The sequence below is a fragment of the Rhyacophila brunnea genome, unplaced genomic scaffold (assembly GCF_057557595.1).
Source record: "Rhyacophila brunnea isolate RB1 unplaced genomic scaffold, BYU_Rbru_1.0 scaffold_17, whole genome shotgun sequence".
NCBI lineage: Eukaryota > Metazoa > Arthropoda > Insecta > Trichoptera > Rhyacophilidae > Rhyacophila > Rhyacophila brunnea.
Window position 1 is genome coordinate 535,543 of NW_028232827.1, and position 14,241 is coordinate 549,783.

A 14,241-nucleotide genomic window follows, 5' to 3' on the forward strand; every position below is an offset into this window, starting at 1 on the left:
CAAATTAAATGTACACACATCGATTTTCCAAGCATTTTCATTTAGTCGGTATAAAAGAAAACGACTATCTTAGACACAAGCCACCCAATTATCGATTATTTAAAGTATTAGTTTATGTAAATATTAACAGATGGCAGTATAAAATTATTATTAAATATTATTATGAAAATTTAATAGATGGCAGTATATATATTCTAAGAATGGCAAGCATGTAAAAATATTTCTGGAATTTCCTGCTCATTCTTTTATTCAATGTGGAGTTGTCCAGTTGTGAGATAGTGTGGTGTTATTTCTTTGATATTAAGAAAATAGTTTAATCATTGTGTTTTCAAATGTAGTCCCTTGGTTTTTTTGTCAGAAATATCTTCAGGCAAAACGTGACAGCAATTTCAACACCCAAACTGGTGAGTTTTATTCATGAATATTGTTTTTTTTATCTTTTCACTTTCCATTTAGCAGTAATTGAATACTCCCAGCGACGTGTCGCGAATATATAGGACTGTTCAAATAATTTCTAAATTTGTAGCACATGTGCAAAACTACATTAATTTATAAAACAATAATAAACGAATATTATAACTATGATTATCCGAAAATTGTATTTGTTATGTTGAACATAATATTTTGGATGCCATCATTAAAATTTCTGAAGTGCACTTTTACTTTATAAAAGTGCAGTGCTAAAGTGAAAAGATTAACAACCGGATCGATAATATAGTTGCCTTGTAGTGTTCATAATATTCATAGTATATTAATTTTCCAACACTGCTGCTTCCAAGGTCGATTATAGATAGGCCGGGGCACTGAAATACGAGTTACGATGGTAGTGCTAGTTTTTAATATTTTCGAATGCAATACTTTAATAATATGTTCGCCGTAAATGAAGACTTTCCATTGTATATTTCATTAAAATCAATAAACTAATGAATAAATCATAATTTTCTACAGATGGTTTATCATAATATTACATTCGAAGTATGAGCAGTGACTAGCACTTCTATCGAAATTTACAGTTTCGTGTCACTACCTGACTATTAATTGTGGGCCTTGATGATTCGCAGTTCCCACTTGGAAAAATTTACATTTAGGAAAAATCTTTCTTTCACATTGTTTGAAGCAATCGTATAGGTAAGATTTCATTTCATTTTGCAATAAACATATATAATGGTATGCATCTCACCTCACCACTCCATCGCTGTTGTCTCACCATCATAGTCGTGATGAATTGTTGCAAGTTTTAGAAGTTTTACCATTATTGGTTCAGTACTTTTTCCAGTTATTACGTAATAAGCTGACCGAGAATTATGAAAAGATTCAAAACGCTGCTCAAAAGGCAAATATTCCGAAACACTTATTAACTTTATTATTAAGTACCTACCTAGTATAAATTGAATGTGTTAGTATCTATTGTACTGAGTTTGAGAATTATTATGATGCAATTTAGTAAGTTGTATTACATGGATATATTAATATTTAAAGAAAATGGCGCCGCAGGCGAAATATTTTCTAATATTTACCGTCATTCTAGTTACCTACGTTACAATATTTTCAAATGGTTTTGTCCGAGTACGCAAATTAAGAAGACAATCAATATTATTGTGATTTATTAACTACCGGATTGCAAATGTCTAGTTTTTAATAACTGGTTCTTGCGAACTGGTTGTTATTAAAAAGCTGCCTTATTGACATTTTAGCATTTCAAAGGCAGGTTCCGGAAACCCGAAATGATTCATCACTGTTACGATAGATTACGTACACACGTACTGATAATTACCTACAAGAGATGACACAATATATTTCAATGTACGTTAATGATTGTGAAATATGCATCTATAATTCTGCCATCTTTAGACAAATAACCTCCACTCCATATTCGCTCCACTAAGAGGTCCAAGAACATAAGTATATTCGATCTTACCGTTTTTATTCTGGTGTTTCACACTCAATTATTTTGGTTGCGAGCTGCTGCATCAGTCTGGCGGAGTCTTTGTAAAGTCTCATGACTTTGCTGAACTCATTCATTTGTCAAGCGGCGAGGCTTAGCTGATGGTTCTTCATAATAATTCTATTTTTTGATTGATTGTGTATATAAGATTGTGGGCTAAGGTTACAGCATCTATCCCAATTACAAATTATTACCATTAAATCTCTTAGATAAATACACTATTTTTTTCGATACTTTAATCACTCTAAGTATATGCTATTCCCATACTGTAGGCCTGTAGGGTAAGCATTTGTCGAATTTTTGTGAGAATGTTATTTGTTTCCTTTCACGATTCCTCCGATTCCAATGGATGGGTTTCCATTGTCCACCAAGGTATACGCAAACACGAGCTTTGTGTCATGCTAGTCGTAGTGATTCTAAGTTTATATGCCATTCCTTTATTCGGCGTTCTTGTTTAAATTACGATAGATTTCGCCACCGTTTATCCAATCAATAATTTAACTCCTTCATTTAAACGCGTCATTTCCAATTTTTTTTATAATTGACACTAATCAAATTTCATTGTAGAGTAAATAATATAAAATATGAAAGAAATGAACAAGTGATAGTCCCAATAACAAGCGGAAACATAAAGCATAATTTAAATTAGTTATTTTTACCATTTTCGATCGTAAGATGATCTGACATGGATCTTCACAGAGTGAGGTGCATATGTTTGTTGTTACCTACGAGAACTAGTTAGCCACTTGCTAAACCTGTTAGTTCCATACACACTCTGGGTACAAACACACATTAAAAAACAATGAATTTGTCAGACCCGGGATTCGAACCTGGGACCTACGACATTATAAACCTGATGTGGGTGTCAAATCTGTATACAGTTATGAAAAGTAGTGGAGAGGAATGTTAAAAATTCATATGTACAAGAAGAAAAAAACAGATATTACCTTCAAGAGAATGAAGACTAAAATACACAAAACAAACATCAAAATATAATATTATATAAAAAGCATGCAATATGACGTACAAATAATGCTATTAACAATACAGTTGTTCAGTAAGTTATAAAGAATGGTTGGTTTTGGAGCAAGTTAATTTGAACTAGATTTATAACTTTTCATTAAGGCTATAGCTCAGTTGAGGCATGGTCTAAAAAGATCGTTTGCGGGTGACGCATGCCGACCGAAATATAATTTGTCATATAAATCCAACATGCGTCCATTTAATGTTCTGTTTATAACTGTCCAATCTTGCAAAGACAATTTGGGTTTAGACCCGGAAAGTCCACCGAGGATGCGATTCGCTTTGTGATCGATTCTGTGGAGAGCTCTGGTGAGGACCTCGTTGCCGGAATTTTTCTCGACATCGCGGGCGCGTTTGATACTGCGTGGTGGCCCTTGGTTCTGGCAAAGCTTCGGCTGAAACAGATCCCCGGGGACCTCTTTGCCTTGGTTCAAAGCAACTTCAGCAATAGGGAGATAACCTACGACTCCGGCCCCAGCCTGATTCACAGGAGGACCACCATGAGGTGTCCCCAGGGCTCCGTCCTGAGACCCCTTCTGTGGAACATACTGTTTGACGACGTTCTGTCCCTGCCACTGCCTCCGGGCTGCACGCTCGTTGCGTACGCCGACGACTTGCTCCTGCTTGTTGGGGCGACGAGCCGACCGGCACTTGGGCGTGCAGCCACGGACGCCTTGGGCAGAATCCTTAATTGGGGGTTGCTGAACAAGCTGACCTTTGCCCCGAGCAAGACGGAAGCTGTCCTCCTCAGGGGTAGTTCTCGGGTCAACATAACTCGACGGCCGCCCACGGTTCGTTTTGGCCAGACCTCAGTGCGTTTCTCCGAAAGGGTTACGTATCTGGGAGTAATTCTTGATGACAAGCTGTCTTTCGTTCACCACGCCAAGACGGCCGTCTCTAAGGCCAATTCGGCCTATCAGAGAATGGCCCGAATGGCGGGCAGCAATTGGGGACTTAAGCCTAGAGCCCTTAAGGTTGCATACGGCGCAATTTTCATGGGAATTGCCGGTTACGCCTCCAGCATTTGGCATTCCCGAGTAAACTCCTTAACTCTCGTGAGACGCGCACTACTAAGCGGGCAGCGACTTGCGCTGATCTCGCTTACCAAAGCCTACCGCACAACTTTTACTGACGCGCTTGCCGTACTCGCGGGGGTGCTACCCCTCGATCTGCACGTCCAAGTCAGAGGATCGATCACCCTCCTCTTGAGGGGGATCAGCACAACACTCACCGGTGTCCATCTGACACCACCGCAGAGATCCGAGGACGTTCCTTACAGGAAGACTGTAAGTGACATTGTGTACAAGACCGCATTTGCGGCATGGCAGGCGAGGTGGACCGCCTCCCCCAAGGGGCGGCACACTTACCGTTTTTTTCCAGACGTATTCTGCAGGCACCAAACTAGAAGACTCCAACCTTCGCACTGGATTAGCCAGTTCCTCACCGGCCATGGCAACTTCGCCGCCAGACTCCACGAGTTTGGCTTGATAGTAGATGGGCCGGGTTGTACCTGCGGGCATGACCACCAAGATGTTGAACACATCCTCAGGGATTGCCCGCTTATGGAATTCGAACGAGCGGAGCTGTTTGCCAGGGTCCGTCCTCACACGGGCCCAATTGGTCATGGAGATCTGGTAGCAACCGAGGCCAACTTTGCGGCATTTGAGAAATTTGCAGCGTCGTATGGGGAGCGGGATAGTCCCGACTCTTCTGTAGACTCATCTTTTTCAATTCGTGACACTCAGTATGCGGGTACACAAAGCGCTTAACGTCAGCGGACAGCAGAGCCAGTCCAAAAAACAAACATTTTCTTTCTTAACTTTCTTTAAGCACTACGGTGCATGGTTGCAGCATCAGTCCCGTGTGGCTCCGTCTCGGGACGGAATGAGTACTTAAAATCACTTATTTCAGACAGGTTTAAAGCGTCATAGAAAGCGGCTGTGCATATCCACGGTTGTGCATATATGACGGGTGGTGGTGGGCACTTTAACGTCTATGTTCTATTAGTAACAATAATAATATATTCATTGACATGTTTTCTTTTTCAAGTAAATGGGTAACGTTTTTAGTTATCCTTACACGATTTAAGAATTAATACCCCCCGTCGCCATCACGAAACAAATTGACGTGTTCCCAGCTCGGCGTTCTCTCTCCGAATGCCAGCGAGTCCAAAATTTATCGAAACCAAAATCGAACTATAGAGTTGAAAATTATTTTCCCACTGATAAAGAGGTATGTGGTAGGCCCCAGGGACCATAAGAACTAGCTTACCCTTCCGGGTGTGGTATAAAAGGGAACAGATTTCGAGTGTGGAGAAAATAAATATTGGATAAATTTAATTTAAACACGTGTAAAAGAATAAATGTTTTTTCAATCGTTACGTCTGACAAAATTTAATGTGCACTATTTATGTCGAAACTTAACAGCCTACCTCCTTCCTTCGCCAGTGGTAGGTATCAAGGAACACACTTTATTGTGAACTAGCTTACCCTACCGGGTGTGGTATAAAAGGGTACAGATTTCGAGTGTGGAGAAATATTGGACAAATTTAAACACGTGTAAACGAATATCTCATTTTCAATAGTTCCTACATAATATGTATCATAATATGCGTTAAAGTTTATCACCTAAATGAATCGCGCTTTCAACATTTTAGGATAACTGGCGCGCATTGTGTTCTTTATGTTTTATGACCTAAAGATCCTAAAGTAATAAAACGTAACCTGATTAAAAACCTTGGTCTATGGCGATTGGCTTACAATTAATTATATTTTATAAATAAATCTGTATGTGGTACATAGAGGGGTGAATTTCCGGTGGACACATCGAGTGTGCGCAAGAATAAGGCCCCATGTTAACAAGGGGATCTCGAATTAAAAAAAAAATGACATACCTATATCTAAATCCTTGGCAAACATGTTTTAAAAATATGTTTATTACAACGAATTACAAAGTAAATTTCTGGTGTCAAAGAATGGTCATCGCTAACCCTTATAGAGGCTTATGGATATTACTGCATAATAAATTAGTACCCATAAGAAAAATATCGGCACTATTCCATTTAAATCTTAAGAATTTTTGAATATTATAATCATTAATCACTAATAAAAAACGAATGATTTATAAAATAATATTATATTTAAATGAATACATAGTAACCTACCTACCTAAATCAATATTGTATGGTAATTATTGGTATTATTAAAAACGAGTTTCATTGATAAAATAATATATTATTTCACCATATTAACACTTCTTTATAATATTCCAATAGGTGTGGAATTTCTACATAATTTCATTTGTTAAATAAACATAAAATAACTATTTATTTCCACATTGGATAATAAATTAAATAAATTTAAATACACACCTACACATTGTTTAATTATGATTAGGTACCTATATTATGAATTATCTCATTAATATAATTGATAGGTAGGTATACCTAATAGATAATGTAACATAATTGTTTTTCGTATTGGAAACTGGATTCAAACATGTAAATTCATTGTATAAAACGTTACAATAATTATAATCCTAACTGGTCATAGTTATGCAGAAAGTAGCCAGTCCACAAAAAATAAAAAAAAATGAGATATGATATAGAACGGTACATGTTCAAACACGCGCATTAACATCATTTTACTCCCTACTTCAATTATAATTTGTCAATTTATGGCTACGGCCGTATGTTGTAGCTTAACCACTGGGGAATGCCAAAAGAAATGGCGTATTTCAAAAAAACACTACCTTATTCTTAGGTCAAGAATTATTATAAAGCAATCATTATTCGTAGGATGTTTATCACACTTGAATGGTCAAAGACATAGCTTATAATTAGTATCTTTAGAATTATCTTCAAATGTGTTAATCTTTCCCATTTTTTTAATAATAAAATGCCTAATTCTTGTCAAATTTGGGATCACAGAGATTATCAATATAAATTTTTATCGTAAATATTTCACTATAATAATGTCGACATAAATTATACTGATGGTTTTATAAATGCGTTTATTACGTATGTTTATGCGTATATATTTACTATATTCTAAAACATTAGAGCGAGAGGTTTAAAAGAATACTATTTTATGTAATAAAAATACTATATGGAGTCATCAAATGATTAAAATAAATATAAAGGCTTCAAAATTATATAAATAGATTATCTACAGCGTTTAAGGAATGTCCAGGATCATGTTTTGAAAATAGAACAAAAGCTGCATTTTGACTTACGTTGAGTATGTCCCCCCTTTTCGACACTCTCCCCATACCACTTTGCTGTGTGCACGCCTGACTAAACCATTAATAAACATAAATGAACGTCAAAATCTTTTCTTGGAATAGTAAGTAATAATGGATCATTTGAGAACAATGCCTTATTTACAGAATGTTGAATTTACAATTGTATATTTAACGTTAAATTCGATTTACTTAACTTTGTTATGTCTTGCAGTGTCACAGTAAGTTGCCGCAAAAACGCGGTAACTGACGGAGAGTGTGTGGGCCGATCCTAATAATCTATCGCAAGGAAAAGTGTGTTTGTTGACTCGTTTTTCAATTAAATACTGTGTGTAATATTAATTAAAGCTCTTGTACCTACAAATATTTTTTAATTAGATGTTTTGTATTTACTGACAGCAATCATGTACTACACAAGTATATTATTATATCGCAGTCTAAATACTCAAAATTGTATCTCTGCCAAAACAAAGATCGTGCCAGACTATTTCAAGATGGGCGTCAAAATATTGTTTTTTAGTAAAAAAAAAAATAACATTGTAAAACACATTATAATCTTGATAACACAATCTATAAGTAAAACAATGTGTTATGTATTCATCTGACCTATTTGTACAAACTGAATTGACTTTTTCAATTCTTATGATTTTGCAAGGGACCAGACATGCCGGATAATGGTCAAACATTAGGGATAAAGGTAAGTACTTACTTAAATCTTTTGAAGAATTAAGCCTGAATAATATTTAGACTTTTGTAGAAAATATGTATATTATGTTATACTTAATGATAGCCTGTCGTTTTTTTTAATTAAAAATAATTACAAGATAAAAAGAACTTTTTATATACAACGTTTTTAAATTTTCTGTTGAATCATTATGCTCAATATGCTCAAACTTGTAGGTACTTGATATGAAGTAAATAAAAAACAAACAAACAAATATATAATACTGAAATGTCATTTTGATTTCCATAGTAACGCACGTATATATTAATAATTTAGTTGCTAGGACCACCCCTTTAGCAACCAATAATAGTCTTTTACCTTTTACGGATTTTTCTGAAATAAATTTCCATACAAACAGAATTAACTGAAAATGAATTCAATTCTGCTTAAAGATGGCTAAAAGTATTAAAATAATGCAGTGGCACCGTGTTCTGATATATTCAAATGTCTAGCTAGTCGGGAAGTTAGTTAAAAATCGATTGCAAGATTTGTACTGGACAAACAACCACCGTTCAAACAAGAATACGAGCTAATAAAAACGTTGTAAAAATAATGGTGCTCTAGTTAATTACATATTAGCTATCAAAACATAAGTATATCATATAACATATTTTATACTTATTTTTACATTAAATTTTGTCATACCTAGTAAAAATAGTCAAACGTATTTATTTTCATTGAACTAAGACTACATACAAGGTGTATTATTATGTTTGTTCGTTTTTTAAAATCAATTAAACCCTGCCTGAAACCACAGTTTAGTAAAAAAATATTCGTTTATCTATAAAATATCTAAAATTATGCCATTAAGATTAAACCATAATTTTAGTCATTTTATAGACATAACGATATTTTTTATCGATAATGGTTTGATTTAGGCAGGGCTTAATGAGTTTTAAAAAACTAACAAATACCATCTGTAATGTGACGTATTCTTAATCGAAAGACGATCGAAAACGTATAAGTATGACTGAAACAGTGTGCACTATTTTTGTAAGATCGCGCAAAGCATAGCTAAACTTTTATGGTTTGGTTGAGGCAGGGTTTAATTGAATTTTCCGGCACCATCTGCACAATATATATAACGCAAAAACCGAATGATTCCGCGAAAAATGTATAATAGTATATTATACTATAATTTTACGTCAAATAAGTCAAAATACTATAATTTTTGAGGATTCAAAACGAAAAAGGTTCTTTGTATTATAGTTTTTTGAAAATACTCTATTTTTTACGTATTAATATTAAAATCTGAATTATAAAAAGATGGAAATACTGCTTTCCGTAAAAAAACTAAATTATTTAACGTACAAATATAGTTGACGTAGTGAGTTCCACACTAGGGATTCCAATCCCGGGATCCCGAGCTATTTTCGATACCTATGAATCACGGGATTGGTTTTTTTATCAATTTTTATGGAAAATAAAATAAAAACGAAAATATCACAGAAAAAATACTTTTAATAACAAATACTTAACTAAGTTAGAAATAAACTGAGTTTGAATAAAATTTGATTTATACCCATATGTAAGTTGCCAATTCATTTTATTTTTTCACATAAATTAATAAAAATGAGAAAGATTGGAAAAAAACAATGCTTCGCACTTTTAACAAGGTAATTCCACCATGGTCTCATACGTTTTACGGCAGTTTCTTATTTGGCTGACTAATTAGATTTATGAAGCGGAAAGGCCATACACCACGATTTGATTTACTATTTTAAATCTCGCTAACACATTCATTAAGTCTTTACTATCAGAAACAGCAATCTCATATTAAATTCACATTATTATTATATCACAATATTACTTACTCAATTAAACTTATGTATTTTCAAGATTGAACATACACAATAATTGCCGGCCACAGACGGACAGTTCTCGTAACAGGTTGAACATGCCAGTTAATAACCATACAGTTATCTTTGGTAGATAATCTGCTGCGCCCATAGACGGACACTTTTCAACCTTTCAGATGTGTGCCATGTTCAAACTGCCAGCGACCCCCCACTCCCGTGTTTTTGTAAAACTGTTGGAATTTCAACTAGCCGAAAGTTCTCGAGTGACATTAGATGTCGGTAACGTAAAGTAGAATATACCGCGCGATACAACTACGGCTGGTGTTGCTTGTTATAAAATACAAATTCATTTATTATTAAAAATATAACAATATTATGTGCGCGGAGATCGCAAATATTATATTTTATTTATTTTTACGAGAGTAAAACAAAGTAATAGTTATTTATGTAAACATATTATTTTATACAACATAATATAAATGTTAAAATTTTAGAGAGCATTATAAATATTAAGTTATTGTGAAAATATAGACTAATTTTATTTCTTGTATGTAGTGAATATTACAAATTATTAATTTAAGACGTTCACAACATAAATTAATATACCTAATTGTGAATGACAATGTCGCTAAATCTAAATAAAATTTAAGTATATATTTTAATAATATCATAGTAATTAATTATTATACTGATGATTGATGTAAATATAATTTTGTGGCTTATTGTATATAAAATCAATACCTTTATAAATATTACCGTTTTCTTACTTAATTAATACTGTCCATTAAAGGGAATAATTTATTCAAAAGAAAAGATTATATTTTATATTTACACGAATGTGTATAATATTGTTTCGGTGAATCGATAAAATACACAATCCACTAGCGAAATCATGATTTATTTTACCAACGTCATAGGTGTGTATTTATGTCAATTTGTTTCAAATAAAAACAATTATAACCATAATAAATTCAAAGTTAAATTATTCGTGTATCATCGTTCAAGTATACCCTACCTAAAACTAATTTAAACAATACCCCTGTGTATTATCTCCGCGAACATAACCTCCATAGTTTTTGACACTTGCTCTGCCACGGACAATAACTGTACGTATATGGGCACGTCTGTTGACAGTTCGACAGATTTAAATGTGGTAGTTAAACTAAACTGTGGTGTGTCCACTAACGTACAGTTATTGAACAGTTATTGTCTGTGCCATGTTCAAACTGCTACGAAAACTGTCCGTCTATGGCCGCCTAATGTTAACAATAAAAATGTCTTAAATAGTATACATTATACTAGATTTATTTTTGACCGATTTTATCAATGCTATTTGTAAATATAAAAAAATTATATTAACTATGGAAACAATGCCAATCCCGGGATTGTCAAATTGTAATCCCGGGATCAGAATTTTGGCTCGGGATTGGATTCCTTATTCCACACTAAAATACTCGGTGTTAAATCCAGAATTGAGAGTTGAAAAGAGGTGTAGTGAAGTAGAAGATAGTGTGATCACATGTAGACACTAGTAACACAGTAGCGCGGGGTAGGTTTTTTTGGGTGTTGACAGCCAATCACAAATGTTGTGATTTAAGAGAATCAAAGTTAAAATAATTCAGTATAAATATTTACAGATATATTGTTTATTATTCGTTCATTAAAACTATTATCGTTCTGAAATCATTTCAGCCGATAATTTAACAGCTCATTAAAACAATCTCAAATGATAAATCTAAATCTATTGATTTTTATCTTGTCAGTTATCATCAGTTATCACTCAGTTATCAGTGTTATCACAGACGTGAGTTATTTAGGATATTCATCTGATGTTCATCAATTGTATTGTTTATCAGTTCAAAGTACTAATGCACTGTTTAACTGAAATCATGCGGTATTTTTCTAAGAACAATAATCAACTCGAGGAAAAACCATAGACTTGTAATAACTTGTTTGCCGTATGAATGGTCGCAGACATAATATAATTATAATAAATTAATAATATAATATTATGTACCTACTATTCATATTATTTTGCTTTATCAATATAAACTATGCTTGAACACTTATGATTATGAAGAATATATTAAAAGTTCATTCAAGTTCATTTATTGTGTTTGATGTTACCGCCAGGTGAAAGTGGAAACAATAATATTGTTTTCTTTTAGTAAGTTCCGAGCAGGTAAAAGCTCGATAACGATAACGCAAGTTTGCAGATGATAGCTATCAGCTTACAGATAAAGTTACAGTTTTTTATGAGAAGGCACGTAGTAGATTAAAAATATATATTATTGTTTCCATTTAGTAATTGGTATTATATTTTAATAATATTATACTCGAGTTTTAATGTACAATTACTTATAGTCCAGGCTCACATAGACTTTTCGTATACACAATATGCGGAACGCTTTCTGACAATGGATATAGGTTCTAGGGCATAAAGCCCATTGACGCAGCGAGTGCGGCGCTCGCGCAAAATTTCTACAAGTGGCGCGTAAATCATCGAAAATACAACGTAATCAAATACGCCAGCGCACACTGGACTTGACGATGCCTTGTGCCCCGCCTGCCGCATGAGTCACCGTTTTTCGCTTCTCGGCGATACGATTTAATGAAAATACAAAGAAGTCCATTCATTGAACACGGCTACTAAAATCACGCTGCTCGAGGCGTCGTCGATCGACGGGCGAGAAGCAATTATTTAATAACAGAGATCTCTTTGTTTAATTTTATCCCGTGTCGTATATTTCGCTGGTTGAATAATGTCGTCGTAAATATTAATTACAAGCCCCGAAATAATATAATATTTTTATTGCTTTGTTATGAGAGACGCTGTAATAATAATTATTTTGTGCTGCTTGGGCCGCTTATTACATAGGTGAAGGGTAATGCGCGGCAAGAGACGTGTGATTATGGTTATGAATAAACGCTTCATACACCGACTTCGCCCGCTCGACGCGTTCTATGGGCACTATCGCTAGGGGTCACCAAGATATATAATGTCGATGTTGCCAGGCAATATTAGTGGTCAATTTTTTGAAGTTATACTTCTTTTGGCGCGTTTGGGAAATCAGATCAGTGTATTTTTGGCGCGTGACATGTAACACATAATTTATTTTTTCACACGAAAAAAACGCACTTGATTGGATTCAAACCACCGATTGTTCGGTTATCAGCCGAACGCACTACCTTTACGCCACAGTATGATACTGCAATCGTGACGATTATACAGTATAATATTATAGTTTAGAATTGTTCCGTTGCCTAGGCAGTGAATTAATTATTGTCGGCCATTTGCAATTCCTTACGTAAACAAACGATTAAATATTAGTAATATAAGTTAAAGTGTATAGAAATAATCCAACGGGGTTCCAATAAGCGGTCCTTTTTCTTGAGTGTGTAATTTAATAAGATAATTAAGAGCTTTTCAAAGAATCTAGTTTATCACAAGTTTTGTTTTTGTTTTGTTACGCCAAAGAAGTATAACTTCTAACGCGCGTACATAAGTTCACACATCGATTTTTTTTATTGAGGTTTTAATTATGTTTTTTAAAACCCACCAAAAATTGTTCTGATTTCTTCAATAAAACCAAGACCGAATCACGGATCGATTGAAAATGCAATAATTGTACCATGCCATCTGCATGGTCGTAGAACGGTTCGTCCCATTTGAAAAATAAAAATAGCGGGTAGTGCAATGTGTTCAAAATTATCGATTCTTAGGATCCTCCTTGGCTTCAATTATTTTATTTAGTAGCAATTTTTTATATAATCACCCAGATTGGTTTCTTTACTACATCTATGCATATGACGTTAATTTTAGTATTATGGTTAATCCAGAAACAGTGTAGGTTGCATATATTTCATTGATATTTTTGTAGGATTTTTTAAAAATCGAGAAGTGATAACGTAACATACATGAGTAAGCTGTCCAAAATTCAGTGGTTTTGATCATTTATAAAATGAATCTTACCCCCGTTTCAGACGGGACACCGGTGTCGCGCTCGTATATAATATAGGAGGCCTTTGTATTCGAATAAAGGGGCCTTTGTATTATGTTTATGAACGCCCCAGAGCTAATGATTCAACGCATAATTTCGCGTTATAAATTAGAACATAAAACTTGCTGCGGTAATAAAAACAAGTGTATCGGCGGCTTGAGAATGAACGGCCGACGGAAAAGTGTACCGGACACGCGTTGACTCATTAGCTCCAGGGCGTTCATAAACATAATACAAAGACCCCTTTATTCGAATACAGAGACCTTCTTATTATATATGAGCGCGACACCGGTGTCCCGTCTGAAACGGGTCACTTGGTATTCATAACATATAAAAAATATTTCAAGACACGTGTTTCACGAAAATAGTGAGAATAATTGCGGTTTTCGTTTGCGGTATTATTCAGTGTTGATAAAAAAATCGCAACGTTCGTAATCAGTGTGTTGTTCTTTTAATACACAAATAAAATAAACTGATTTAAAGGTGGCACGACTCTTGACATATTGTTAT

The 14,241-nt window shown here is 34.3% G+C and overlaps 1 protein-coding gene across 1 annotated transcript in view; it reads left to right on the plus strand.

Moving 5' to 3' along the window:
* Nucleotides 1-260: 260 nt before the first annotated feature.
* LOC147073520 (putative phospholipase B-like lamina ancestor) overlaps nucleotides 261-14,241 on the plus strand; it is a 106,114-nt gene continuing 92,133 nt past the window's right edge. Inside the window, exon 1 of the mRNA XM_085944512.1 lies at nucleotides 261-404. The gene's annotated coding sequence lies outside the window, so the exon portion shown is untranslated. The remainder of the gene's footprint in view (nucleotides 405-14,241) is intronic.